Genomic DNA, 13,515 nt, shown 5'->3' on the forward strand with positions numbered 1-13,515 from the left:
AGAGATTCACGGCACAAGGAGACATTTGTTAATTACCAGACACGTGTCGTTAGCATGAGAACGCGCGTATAGGCTACTCACGTGCACGTGCACACATACTTCAGTAAAAGAGTTCAACTGGTAGGTGATGTCGCATTAGTGCTATAATATTTTATACTAATTAACTCCTTACTTATTAATCATCAGATATTTGACTGATTATAATTTACATCCGTGTCAGCTTCTGCAACAAACAGAAAAGGTAAAAATAAAAAAATATTAATAAACTATGAAAATCAAATTTGGTTGTATTTAATCATTTTTTAAATGGTATTACTGTATTTGTATTTATAATGGAAATTTAATCAATATAGAAACACCCAAATCAAATGCATGTAATGAATTTCCATACTTAATGTTGCCAGGTATAATAAATTATACACTAAATAAGTGATTCTAAACTTTTTTGACCAAATAAAAGCCCACCATCGTCCACAATAATGTTCAGATGACTGCTGATGATCATATAATTTACTAATTAACGATTAAGAATTAAATATTACTATTAAAAAAGAGACAGAGCTTAAATGTATTTACAATTTAGGAAGAAAAAATATGATTTTTGAATATTGATTAACGATACAATATTTTATTAGTATAGATAGATAGATGGATGGATGGATAGATGGATGGAAGGATGGATGGATGGAAGGACAGACGGACGGACGGACAGATGGACAGATAGATAGATAGATAGATAGATAGATAGATAGATAGATAGATAGATAGATAGATAGATAGATAGATAGATAGATAGATAGATAGAAAAACGATAGGTAGAACAACATGATAGATAGAAAGAAAGAAGGACAGATAGATGGACGGACGGATATAACAATAGGTAAAAAGAGAACGATAGATAGATGGATGGAGAGACATGATAGATAGATAGATAGATAGATAGATAGATAGATAGATAGATAGATAGATAGATAGATAGATAGATAGATAGATAGATAGATAGATAGATAGATAGATAGATAGATAGATAGATAGATAGATAGATAGATAGATAGATAGATAGCAGTGGTTAATTAGTCCTTGCTATAAGCACGTATACTCAGTATGCTTACTTTTTTCCATGAGCTGTTTGGGTATTACCACTTCTGAGGATCAATAATTGAGTACACCCTCAGTATACTCACTTGTTTTTCTGATTAAACTTCCCTAATTTACATGTATTTGCATCCCCTTTAACTGTATACCAAAAGGTTTTTTTTTTTAAACTCACAACTTAATTTTTTAAGATGTGCATATTTCTTACAATTCTTACCTATATATATATATATATATATATATATATATATATATATATAAGACACATTTTTCTTTGTTTACCCCAAAAGGATCTGATCCTGATCCACCCTAAAATTAAAATCCTATAATCGCCGCTGTAAAACAGTATTTCACATTTGTCTTAATTGTGCCGCTAATGAACGACACTATACCGTATATGACACTAAAAACAATTAGTCAAACACTACTCACAAATCCTGTAACAATGTGCAATTTAAAAGGGTAACTACTAGTATATAATAGCGACAACAGAAGACAGACTCCTAATAGTTTGGTTTAAAACAAGCATGCACGAATGTGACAATTAAAAATAATTGCTGATTGACGTTTAAAGGAACCTATGAAATGTAAAGTAATAAGCCAGTAAAGAAAGTAAGCTAAAAAGCTGTCTTTCCATGTATGCACAGGCCCTTTTGAGTTAACTTAAATACAGGTAACTGATGTAAACAAAAAAAATAAAAAAATATATATATATATATATATCTCCAATGAATCGAAGAAACATTGACTTTTGTCGTTTCTTTGCCTACTTTCATTTAAAATTTGTGTCGAGTGTAATAGTACACCACCTTTTTTTTCTAGGACTACACCACTGATAGATAGATAGATAGATAGATAGATAGATAGATAGATAGATAGATAGATAGATAGATAGATAGATAGATAGATAGATAGATAGATAGATAGATAGATAGATAGATAGATAGATAGATAGATAGATAGATAGATAGATAGATAGATAGATAGATAGGTGGGTTGGGTAGGTAGGTAGGTAGACAGACAGACAGACAGACAAACAGATGGAACAATAGATGGAACGAAACAACAATAGATGTAGTAATTGATAATTATTTAAGTCGTAATGAAAGGTGCAAGGCAGCAATCTAATGGCAAATAGCAATTATATTTTGTATTTTAAAGAGTCTTCAGGTTTGTTCAGAGCAGCGAGCGGCTGCTAACTAAGGTTTCTCAGTTAAATTTGTGGGTAAAAGCCATGAGGCATTTCTATTGAGCCGAGCACTTAACCCCAGATCACTCCATTGAGACTGTCCCTGTAATAAGTCTACTGTAAATCGCTTTGGATGAAAGCATCTGCTAAATGACTACTTAACATCCTCAATATAGTGTATTGAAGAGCTGCAGCGGTGTATGGAAATATTCTGGAGATGATCCAGAGTTCGGGCTCATGCTGTGTTCGGCTCTGAAAACTCGACACAACACAGAGAAGATCAGATCTGCTGGCCTGAAGAGCTGCAGTTTTTTGCCTTTTCTGCTTCAGTCTGCTGACTGAGTGAGGTTTTGGCATCATCGGATTAATACTGGCTTATAGAAAACATTTTGATCATGGACAGCTGGAGATTTGGAGAGCTTGAGATGTGGATAGATAAATATAGATAAAGATACTAATATACAAATAATGTTAAATAATTTTACAGTTTTTATTTGATTAATAATGGAAAATGCTAAATAATGAAATCCTTTTAAATCTACTTAATTACTACCCAGATATAATTTAATTCTATAAATGTAATAATTCTAACTTTCACAGTCCAAACACATGAGCTATAGGGGAATTGAATAAACCAATATGGCCGTGGTGTATTAGTGTGTGTGAATGAGTGTGTATGGGTGTTTCCCATTACTGGGATGTTGCTGGAAAAGTATTCGCTGCGTAAAACATATGCTGGAATAGTTAATGGTTCATTCCGCTGTGGCGATCTTAGATAATCAGAGACAGAATTTGAAGAAAAACGAATGAATGAATGTATTTTTACAGTAACATGTTGTAAAATATCCGCAATATTGCTAGACAGCCCGCTCCGTCCCAAATTAAACCCGTTACCGACCACTCCCGCGATTTATTCTGAAATTTAGCAGACCTCTAGTCCAGTGTGCCACGGCCCGGATGAAAAACACATTTTTCCTCCTAGATCCTAGGTTCAACCATTGGCCGGATCCTCCTCTCCAGTATCCTGGCACGGGAGGCTGAGTACTGTTAATTTACAGAGCATTTTTTACAGTGTCCGAAATCTAATTTAAAATTAGAGTTAACAATATTGCTGTGTTTTTATCTTTAGCACATTAATAGGAGCTCTGGTCAGTGTCTTTCAACAGGACAACATTTCACTCGCACTATTTTTATTTTCTGCAATTTCAGCAGCATGACTGGAGTTTCACCCCGGGTGCATGAATTATTCAATCAGAAAGCATGTTATGCTTCTTTCCACCTTAAAACAGAGTTCAACAATATGAGTGCAGTGTATATCTTATTTAAAATGCCATGTTGGATGCTTGATATGATTTGCTGTGAGCATTTTAATGTGTGCTGTTAATATCAGATAAATGCACAGAGAAGTAGTACCGGCAGGTTTTGAGCGCATAACAGCTTCACATCACTACGCTGAATAATTTAAGTTATTTCATAGCTACAACAGTTAAAAATCACATGAAAACATAACAGAAATCTTTGGAGGAGATAAGAAGAGATACTAGTTTGGATTGTGGGGGCACCCAGAGAAAAACCTACACCAACACAGGGCTAGTGTGTGTAACGGAGGCCAGCTAGTGTGTGCTGTGCAGGTAAACCTCACTTTAGCCTCTTTAGCCTCACTTTAGCCTCCTTGGTAGAGCACCCGACTCTCATGCGGAAGATCTCCGGTTCGATGCCAACTCGGAACGGGTTGAGTGGTGTAGGACCGGCGGGGTTACATTGGTGCCGTGACCCGGATGGGAGTGAGGTTTGGAGGGGTGGCAGACAGAGGCAAGCTAGTGTGTGCTAGTGTGTGCTGTGCAGGTAAACCTCACTCCTCTGACCTCTAAAGGTGCTCCAGCGACAGACGCTAGAGGCCATGGTCTTTAGCCTCCTTGGTAGAGCACCCGACTCTCATGCGGAAGGTCGCCGGTTCGATACCAACTCGGAGCGGGTTGAGTGGCGTAGGACCGGCGGGGTTACATGTGCATGTTCTCTTCGTATTGGTGTGGGTTTCCTTCGGGTGCTCCGGTTTCCCCCACAGTCCAAACACATGCGCTATAGGTAAACTGATTGACCGTAGTGTATGAGTGTGTGTGAGAGGGAGTGTGTATGGGTGTTTTCCCAGTACTGGGTTGCAGTTGGAATGGCATCTGCTGCGTAAAACATGGAATAGTTGGAGGTTCATTCTGCTGTGGCGACCTCTGAAATAGAGACTAAGCCGAAGGAAAATGAATGAATGAAATCATACAGATTAAAGAAACACACATACACATATAATCACTGATGCCAAAGTAATTCTATAATGTAGAGTTACAATGCAATCAAATTCAACATGCATGCTACATCTGATCTTGTTCTGAAGTTGGATTTACTATGCATCTTATTAAAATCAAAAGAAAATATTAGTACATCCGACGATCATTTCAAATAAATCACAGCCACCATGTGACGTGAACTTGCAGCGTGCATAAATCACAACATCATCATGAGATTAATTATCTCAACCAGATTACCGGACTTGATTAATTACCCCAATCAGGAATGTTTTATTCTGCAATTATTTCAAAGCAAACATGTTTAGCAGTCAGGAGTTCAATGAAATAACAGACAGCAGGGGACAAAAGTCAAGTCAGAACGTCAGCGCTGTACATCTTTCCTGAGGTTGTGCTTAATTAAATCAAATCATTAGATATCGGTAGCTAATGTAACGCTGTCTAATTAGCGTTTCCATTAGTGCATCTGAACATTCCAGACACAAAAAGCACAGTAATTGCTCCAAATCACCTGCCTCATTTTTTCCTCTGTCAAGGTAATTATCGGCTCTCGTTAGAGTCACGGGATGTCAATTAGAGTGATCTCAGCGCCGCTGGGAGAAACCACTGGCTGTTACTCATGTCCACAGTGGATACGCTTACAGCAGTGCTTTTATATTTACATTAGATGTGCAACAATGTTCGTCAGTGTTCAAAGGGGAAAACTGCTTCAATTTTAGTGGACGGTAAAACTACTGACAGATTAAACATAAAACGATTAGATAACTTGACCCCCGTTTCCAGATATCTATTTACAGAAGCCATTGTTAAATAATGATCTGGTGCATGCTCTCTACACATCTTTTGTATTTTCAGTTACTGCATTATTTGATTCTTGCATTATTTTCTGACTGGTTGTCAGTAAGAATGTAAATTTACAAGCACACGGTTTATTAATAATTGCAATCGTGCGGTATTTTACTGTAAAATAATTGTGCTGTATATTTACCATGGTTTTTGCCGACTCAAAATGCCAGTAAGTTACTTTAAATTTGACAGTGTACTCAACACCCTAACTCCAATTTTGATTGTAATCTAATAATGTGCACTTTTCGTGAATCCTCTTTGAAATGATATTTATTGTGAAATGCGCTATACAAATACACTTGAATCAAGTTCAAGTGCATCAAATCAAATCAAATTAAATTGAATCTAATCAAATTAAAGAGAATAAAATTGAGTCTAACTGAATGTAATCAAATCGAATCAAAATAAATCAAAAGTTAATCAAGATGAGGAGTATTGAATTTAATCAAATTGAATTTAATCGAATCACATCGAATTCAATCGAAACTAATCAAATTAAAGTGAATTGATTTAAATCAAACTGAATCAAATTAAATCAAATTTAATTTAACTAAATACAATCAAACTGAAAAGAATTGAATTGAATCTAAATGAATTGAATTGAATCAAATCAAATTGAGTCGAATGTTATGAAATTTAAGTGAATTGATTTGAATGTGATTGAATCTAATCGAATCATTGAAGAGAAAGGAATTTAATCATAATAAATTTCCTTCAATCGCATCAAATTGAATCTAATCAAGTTGAAGAGTGAATGTGATCGAATCAAATCAAATCAAATTGAAGATAATTGAATTTAATCATAATAAATTTTATTTCATCAAATCAAATCAAATTGAATCTAATCAAATTGAAAAGAAATGAATTAAGTCTAACTGAATTGAATCGAATTGGATCAAATCCAATCAAATTGAGGATAATTGAGTTTAATCTAATTTAATTTAAGGAAATGCAACAAAATTTAATCAAATCTAAAAAAAATTAAGAGTATTTATTTGAATCTAATAAAATGCAACAAAACTTATGAAGATTTAATTTAATCTTACCAAATTGAATCAAATTGAATCAAATAGAATTGAATAAAATCTAATAAAATTAAAAAGAATCTAATCAAATTGAAGAGGATTGAATTTAATCAAATCAAATTAAATATAATTGAAGAAAAACAGAAATCCCCACTGGAGAGTTGCTTTTTCATCCTCACACATTTTATCAAATTTTTTGTAATGATAATTATTGTGAGACGCGCTTTACAAATACACTTTAATAGAATCTAATCAAATTAAAGAATTGAGTCTAACTGAATTTAATCGAATTAAATCAAATCTAATTAACTTAAGAAAAACTAAATGTGATTGAATTGAATCGAATCAAATTAAATTTAATCAAATAAAATTAAAGTGAATTGATTTAAATACAGCTAAATCAAATCAAATTGAATCGAATCAAATTAAAGAGAATGTAATTTAATCTTACTAAATTTAATTGAACCAAATCCAATCAAATCAAATTTAATTTAATCCTATCAAACTGAAGAGAACTTAATTTAATCGAATCAAATTGAATCAAATTAAGTTGAATCTAATGAAATTAAAGAGAATGGATTTGAATGTGATTGAATTAAATCAAATCGAATCAAATTGAAGAGAATTGAATTTAATCGTACTAAAATTTTTTTCAATCTAATCAATTTGAAGAGAATTTAATTAAGTCTAACTTAATTTTATTGAATCGAATCAAATTGAACCGAATTTAATCAACTTGAAGAGATTTGATTAGAATCGAACTTAATCAAATCGAATTAAATTTAATCAAATCAAATTAAAGAGAATTTAATTTACCCTACTGAATTTAATTGAAACAAATCAAACCAAATCTAAACAAATTGAAGAGAATTGATTTAAATGTAATTGAATCAAATCGAATAAAATTTAATTGAATCGAATTCGAAAACGAAAAGATAATTTAAACTAATTGGATTTAATCAAATTAAATTAAATTGAATCAAATCTAAGCAAATTGAAGTGAATTGAACAGAATTTAATAAATCGAATCGAATCAAATCAAATTTTAAAAAAGAAAGATATCCCTGCTGGAAGCCGCTCGCTCTTTCATCCTCACACTCCTATTGAAATCTCCAAGTGCTGTATGTGTTTGTGTGGTTCTGCAGCTCCTTCTGCTCCTCCAGTGCTGCATTTAACATGCTTCTGTTAGCAGAGGAACGGCTTTGATCTCCTGTGCTGTTCAGACCTCTGTGCGTTTCTCCATTGTAATGTTTAATCCCATGGAGACCTGCGAGATGCTTCAGCCTGGGGTCCAAATGGGAAAGCCTACTGCCGCTGTGCTGAATTACCCACAGTTCCACTTTCCTTTCAACTCGCCTCCAGTAGATTAGAAATTGCATGTGGAGATGCGAAGCGTTTCGGATCAGGAGCACGACTGCCGTCTGATGGTTCATCGGGTGAACACCTCTCGCATCCCTCACCAATGATCTGTCCATTAACATCGCAAAGACACAAATCACTGGACACTGAGGTTATGTGATGGGCATGTAGGGATAAACCAGACAAAAATTACTTGGAATAAAAAAATAAATAACTACAACCAGGGTTCAGTAAAGGTAATTTTTTAGGTTTGAGTCAAACCGGGATCTATGAAAATGCTTGGAGAAAAAACATTTAAAATAAATAAAATGCAATAAATAAATGAATATATAAAATAACATTCAATAAATAAATAATACATTTATTAAGGCAAATAAATATATTGGTGTTAATGAAACAAATATATATATATATATAATCTGATATAATATATAATATATCTAATTAGAAAATAATTAAAACAAATAAATGATAAAATAATATTCTTATTAATGATTTAACATTGTTTATTACAAAATATAAAAGAAAACATTCATGCATTCATTTTTTTTCTCGGCTTCAACCAGCTGCAACCCATCACTGGGAAACACCCATACACTCTCATTTACACACATACACTATGGAAAATTTTAGCTTACCCAATTCCCCTATAAAGCACTATATGAACTGAATCAAATCAAATTAAATCAAATTTAATTCAATCTAAAGATATTGGAGATAACTGAATTTAATCTAACTGAATCTAGTCTGATCAAATGAAATCAAATTGAGTAGAATTGATTTGAATCTAATCAAATCAGATTTAATCAAATCAAATTGAAAAGAATTTATATTTGATCATACAGAATTTAATCAAACTAAATCACCAAATGGAAGAGAATTTAATTTATTTGAATCAAATTAAAGAGAATTGAATTTAATCTTACAGCATTTAATTTAATTAAACTGAATCAAATCTAATGAAATTTAATTGAATCTAAAGAAGAGAATTGAATTTTATCGAATTGAATTGAAGAAAATCAAACCAAATTGAAGAGAATTGAATCCAATTTAATTTTGTCGAATTAAATGCAATGAAATCAGACTGAAGTGAATTTAGTTGAATTTAATTTAATCAAATCAAATCAGAGTGAATTAAATCTAATTAAAGAGAATTTAATTTAATCTTACAGAATTTAATCAAATCAAACAAAGCAAAATGTAATAAAATTGAGTTGAATCTAATCAAACTGAAGAGAATTTAATTTAATCGAATTGAATAGAATAGAATAAAATCAAATTGAAGAGAATTGAATCTAATTGGATGTTATCGAATCAAATACAATGAAATCATCAATACAATAAATAGTTAAATTTAATTTAATCTAATCAAATCAAATCAGATTGAATCAAATCAAATTAAAGAGAATTGAGTGAAATCTTACTGAATTTAATAGAATCAAATCAAATCAAATTGAACCTAAACAAATTAAAGAGAATTGAATTTCAAATCGAATTAAATAGAATCAAATCAAATTAAGGAGGATTTAATCTAGCTGGATTTTATTGAATCACAAAAAAATGGAATCAAATTTATTCAAATCAAATCTAATATAGTTCATTCATTAATTCATTTTCTTTTTGGCTTAGTTCCTTTATTAATCAGGGGTCACCACAATGGAATGAACCGCCAACGCAGATGGCCTTCCAGCTGCAACACAACACTGGGAAACACCCATCAACGCTCTTTCACTCACACACACACACACACACACACACACACACACACACACACACACACACACACACACACACACACACACACACACACACACACACACACCCTACAGCCAATTCAGTTTATTCAGTTCCCCTATACTGCATGTGTTTGGACTGTGGGGGAAACCGGAGCACCCGGAGGAAACCCACACCAACACGGGAAGAACATGCAAACTCCACACAGAGCCTCCAACTGACAGACGGGGTTGAACCAGCAACCTTCTTGCTGTGAATTGATTGTGCTACCCACTGTGAAACCGGGACACCCACATACATGGTTTTAAACAATAAAAGCATGCAAAAATTCAGATCACACACATTCAGCACATTCATTTTACAACCTCAGTAATTCTAAACACAGTGCATTTTGATTTGTCTCTGGAAATCTATCAAAAGTCCCACTAAAAAGGACGACATTTATAGAAAGAAACAGGGTTGGTGGAAACTCAAAAAAAAAATCTAACACACAGCTGATGTTTAATCAACTAATCTGAAGCACTCCAGTTCAACAACTCCAAACACATCTGCATCTGCCGCATCGTAATATAAGATAAGTGTTCACTTTAGATCAGATAAGATGCAGAATGCAGTAGTTTGTTGCTCAAAATGCTCCCGTAGGATCAGATCATTTACATCAGGTTTGCTTTAAACCGTCCACCTTCGTGAAATCTAAAGATCTAAAACAGTGAAATGTATTACACTAGTTTAAAGCAGGTCAGCAAGATAAGCTAAATGCTGACAGGTGTTACTAAAGTGTCGATGCAGGACAGGCTACTTTATGACTAGAGAAAGCTGAAGCATTTAGTCAACAGAACATGCAATTTCAGCTTCCTGAAAAATGAGATCAAAATGTGCTGCATTCAGATTCAGGATGCAAATCGGATGAGATGCAACTCTCAGAGCTTTTATGCTTTACTTGTCATTTTTGCTGCTTTTATTGTTTGATGCATTTCACCTGTCTGTCTGCATGATTTTATTGCTTTGCTAAAAGCTTGGCTGCTTTAAATCGAGGGTTTTTGGGTTCAAAAGTTGCAAAACAAACTTGAATACAGCACCTGATAAAAGTCTTGTCGCCTATCCAAGTTTTGAAGAGTTCACACTTAGCTGATAATCAATAAAGCTTGTTTGGCGTGCTGTCCAGGGAGAGAGCCCTGAGCTTGTAATATCCTCGAGCCTGGGGCTCCCTCCCGTTAGAAGGGCGAGAGGGGAGTTCGAGCTCAGGTAGGTCTCGAGAACTCCCCTGCTTGTCGCCGATTGAGAAGTGTAAACTAAAGTTATCTTGGGTGATCATTTGGTTTACTTGATTAGCTATGTTTTAAGTTTTTGCACGGTGGGAGGAAATCTGGGAACCCAGGGGAAACCAATGCGAACACGGGGAGAACGTGAAGACTCCACTCAGAAACACCAACCAGCCCGATAGGTGGTTGGACCAGCGGTGTTCTTGCTGTGAGGCAACAGTACTAGCCAATGGGCCACCGAATAAAACATGATTATGGCTTGATTTTGATGATTTAATTAGGACAGTAAGGTCTGACTTTGCTTAGACTAAAGTCTCGTCACTGAACAGAAATAATGTCCAGTATAGAATATAAAGTCCTGCTGCAGTGGAGACAGAATGAATATTGTGTCTGATTCCATCATGAGCTTGGAGGACTGCATCCATACATCTCTGACATGACTCAAATCACTGATTAATAAAGTCATCTGGAATGGCAAAGAAAGCCTTGCAGGACTCCCAGAGTTCATTAAGATTCTTTGGATTCATCTTCAATGCCTCCTCCTTCTTACCCCAGACATGCTCAATAATGTTCATGTCTTGTGACTGGGCTGGCCAATGCTAAAGCACCTTGACCTTCAGGAGCTTTGTTGTGGAGGCTGAAGTATGAGGAGCACTATCCTGCTGGAGAATTGTCCCTCTCCTGTGGTTTGTTATGTAATGGGCAGCACAAATGTCTTGATACCTCAGGCTGTTGATGTTGATCATCCATTCTGCAGATCTCTCGCACACCCCCATATCTTGGCTCTATGTGTGTTCCAGTAGGTCTTCTGCAGTATTTGTGATGATTGGGATGCAGTTCAACAGATGATTCATCAGAGAAATCCACCGATTGCCACTTTTCCAAATAATCAACTAGTAGTCAAGTTAGTATTTGTTGCTCTTATAATTGGGGTCGACGACAAGACTTTTGTCTGGTAGTGTAGTTTTTTTTTTTTTTTTGGGTATCATGTTCACATTAAAATTTGATTACATAGGGCAAAGAGAAAGCATTACATTTTAATGTTGTAAGGATCAAGTTAAATTGACAGAATTTGTGATTTTATGTATTCATAAAATATTAATAGTATTTATATACTTGTGGCATATTAAATGCAAGCACATATTTCATCATTTCAAATAACTTGAAGGAAAAGAGGTCAAAATTTTAGTCAAAATATCGTTGAATATAACAAATAATAATTATGTTAAAACTATTCAACGTATGATTTTTAATTATTATTACTATCATTATTATTAATAATAATATCTTATATCATTAATATGCTCAGAAAACCACATTTAAATCATCATTACACTTATTTTTACAGGTTTTTTACAGTTTAATATTACTGTTTTCATGCTTCATATAAAATAACAAAACACATAAAAAATAAAGAAATTTGTTAATTAATTGAACAAAAATCAGTGCTATGTAAAAAAGGCTGGGTTCCATACAATTCCTTCCTGTTGTCCTAACACAAATTGATCAAGTTAACTTGATAGTTTATGCGAATTTAGGTGGATTTAACATAAAACAAGCTGTCAAAAAAAAAAAAAAAAAAACTTAGGGATTGGGTTGATTTAGCTCATTTTAAATCAATAGTTTGAACAAGCTGCAAAACTATTTTTAAAGCCTGAAAAAAATGTATATTAAAACATTTATACATAAACCAGTACATTAATTATTGTATAGTAATTATTGTGTACAAATGAATGCTAATTTGATTACTCATTAATTTTGAGTGGCTGAAAGCAAGTTCATTCCGTTGTGGTGACCCCACATTAATAAAGGGACTAGGTCGAAAGAAAATGAATGAATGAATGAAAGCAAGGTTTTGATCATAACTCAAATATATTTTCTGCGTAAACTAGTAATAATGTTATGCAAAACCTTTTACAAAATGCAGAAGAAACTACTTATTTTTTCTAAATATACCCAAAGTCTCAGACAATTAACCATAAAGGCATCTGCAGTCTGCCAATCACCAGCATGGAGAAATCCACCGCCAGCTATTGTGGTGGAGCTATTTTTCATTGGTTGCCCACTTGACATTAAAAGTGCAGTGGATTTTTTGCGATTATGGAAGAAAGGATGGGGGGGAAAAATATCTCCATCAATGTCAGCTGGAATTTCATGCACAAACTTTTCCCATATATCAATCAAATCAGCACAGCATCGTTTGCTTATTGGTTCTCAGTATATTGTGTAACCAGCAGATTATTCACCGCATTAGCAGGGCCTTTGTAGAGAGAATTTCCACTAAATTGGATTCGCATGCATTCGAAAATCACAAGGAAAAATGATTGATGATCTTGGCCGTCATACAAAAAGAACATTTTCAGCCACTCTCCCGAATTAAAGCGATCCTCCGGGACTCTGAAGCAATGAAACTTTGAGGCGTCTTCTGTGTGAATGAGGACGAGGAAAAAAGACATCTGTTTGAGTCTCGGGACGAGCAGAAATAACCAACAGTAGCCAGAAACACAAGCAAAGGTGTCAAGCCAAACTCGCTCCTTTAACAGCTGCTCAGAAAACTGTCATGTCACTGATTCCGCATGTTTTCTGAAGACTGTGAAGGTTGGCATACACAAAGTCCAGCTCACACTGTGCAGTTTTTTATAATGCTAAATTAAAGTAAACACAGAGAAAACTGAAGTCATTGCATTTGGGAAAAGAGACGAGGTTCT

General features: G+C 34.0%; 1 protein-coding gene across 3 annotated transcripts in view; it reads right to left on the reverse strand.

Annotated features, from left to right (window-relative positions):
* Positions 1–4,828: 4,828 nt before the first annotated feature.
* The window catches only part of LOC147832668 (uncharacterized), a 143,563-nt gene continuing 134,876 nt past the window's right edge, over positions 4,829–13,515 (reverse strand). For 2 of the 3 annotated variants that reach the window (XR_015945441.1, XM_088651536.1), the window contains one exon: positions 4,829–7,919. The gene's annotated coding sequence lies outside the window, so the exon portion shown is untranslated. Of the gene's footprint in view, positions 7,958–13,515 lie in introns of all 3 variants that reach the window. The other variant, XM_088651539.1, reaches the window with a different exon arrangement.

The sequence above is a fragment of the Danio rerio genome, chromosome 19, assembly GCF_052040795.2.
Source record: "Danio rerio strain M-AB ecotype USA chromosome 19, GRCz13ab, whole genome shotgun sequence".
Classification (NCBI taxonomy): Eukaryota; Metazoa; Chordata; class Actinopteri; order Cypriniformes; family Danionidae; genus Danio; species Danio rerio.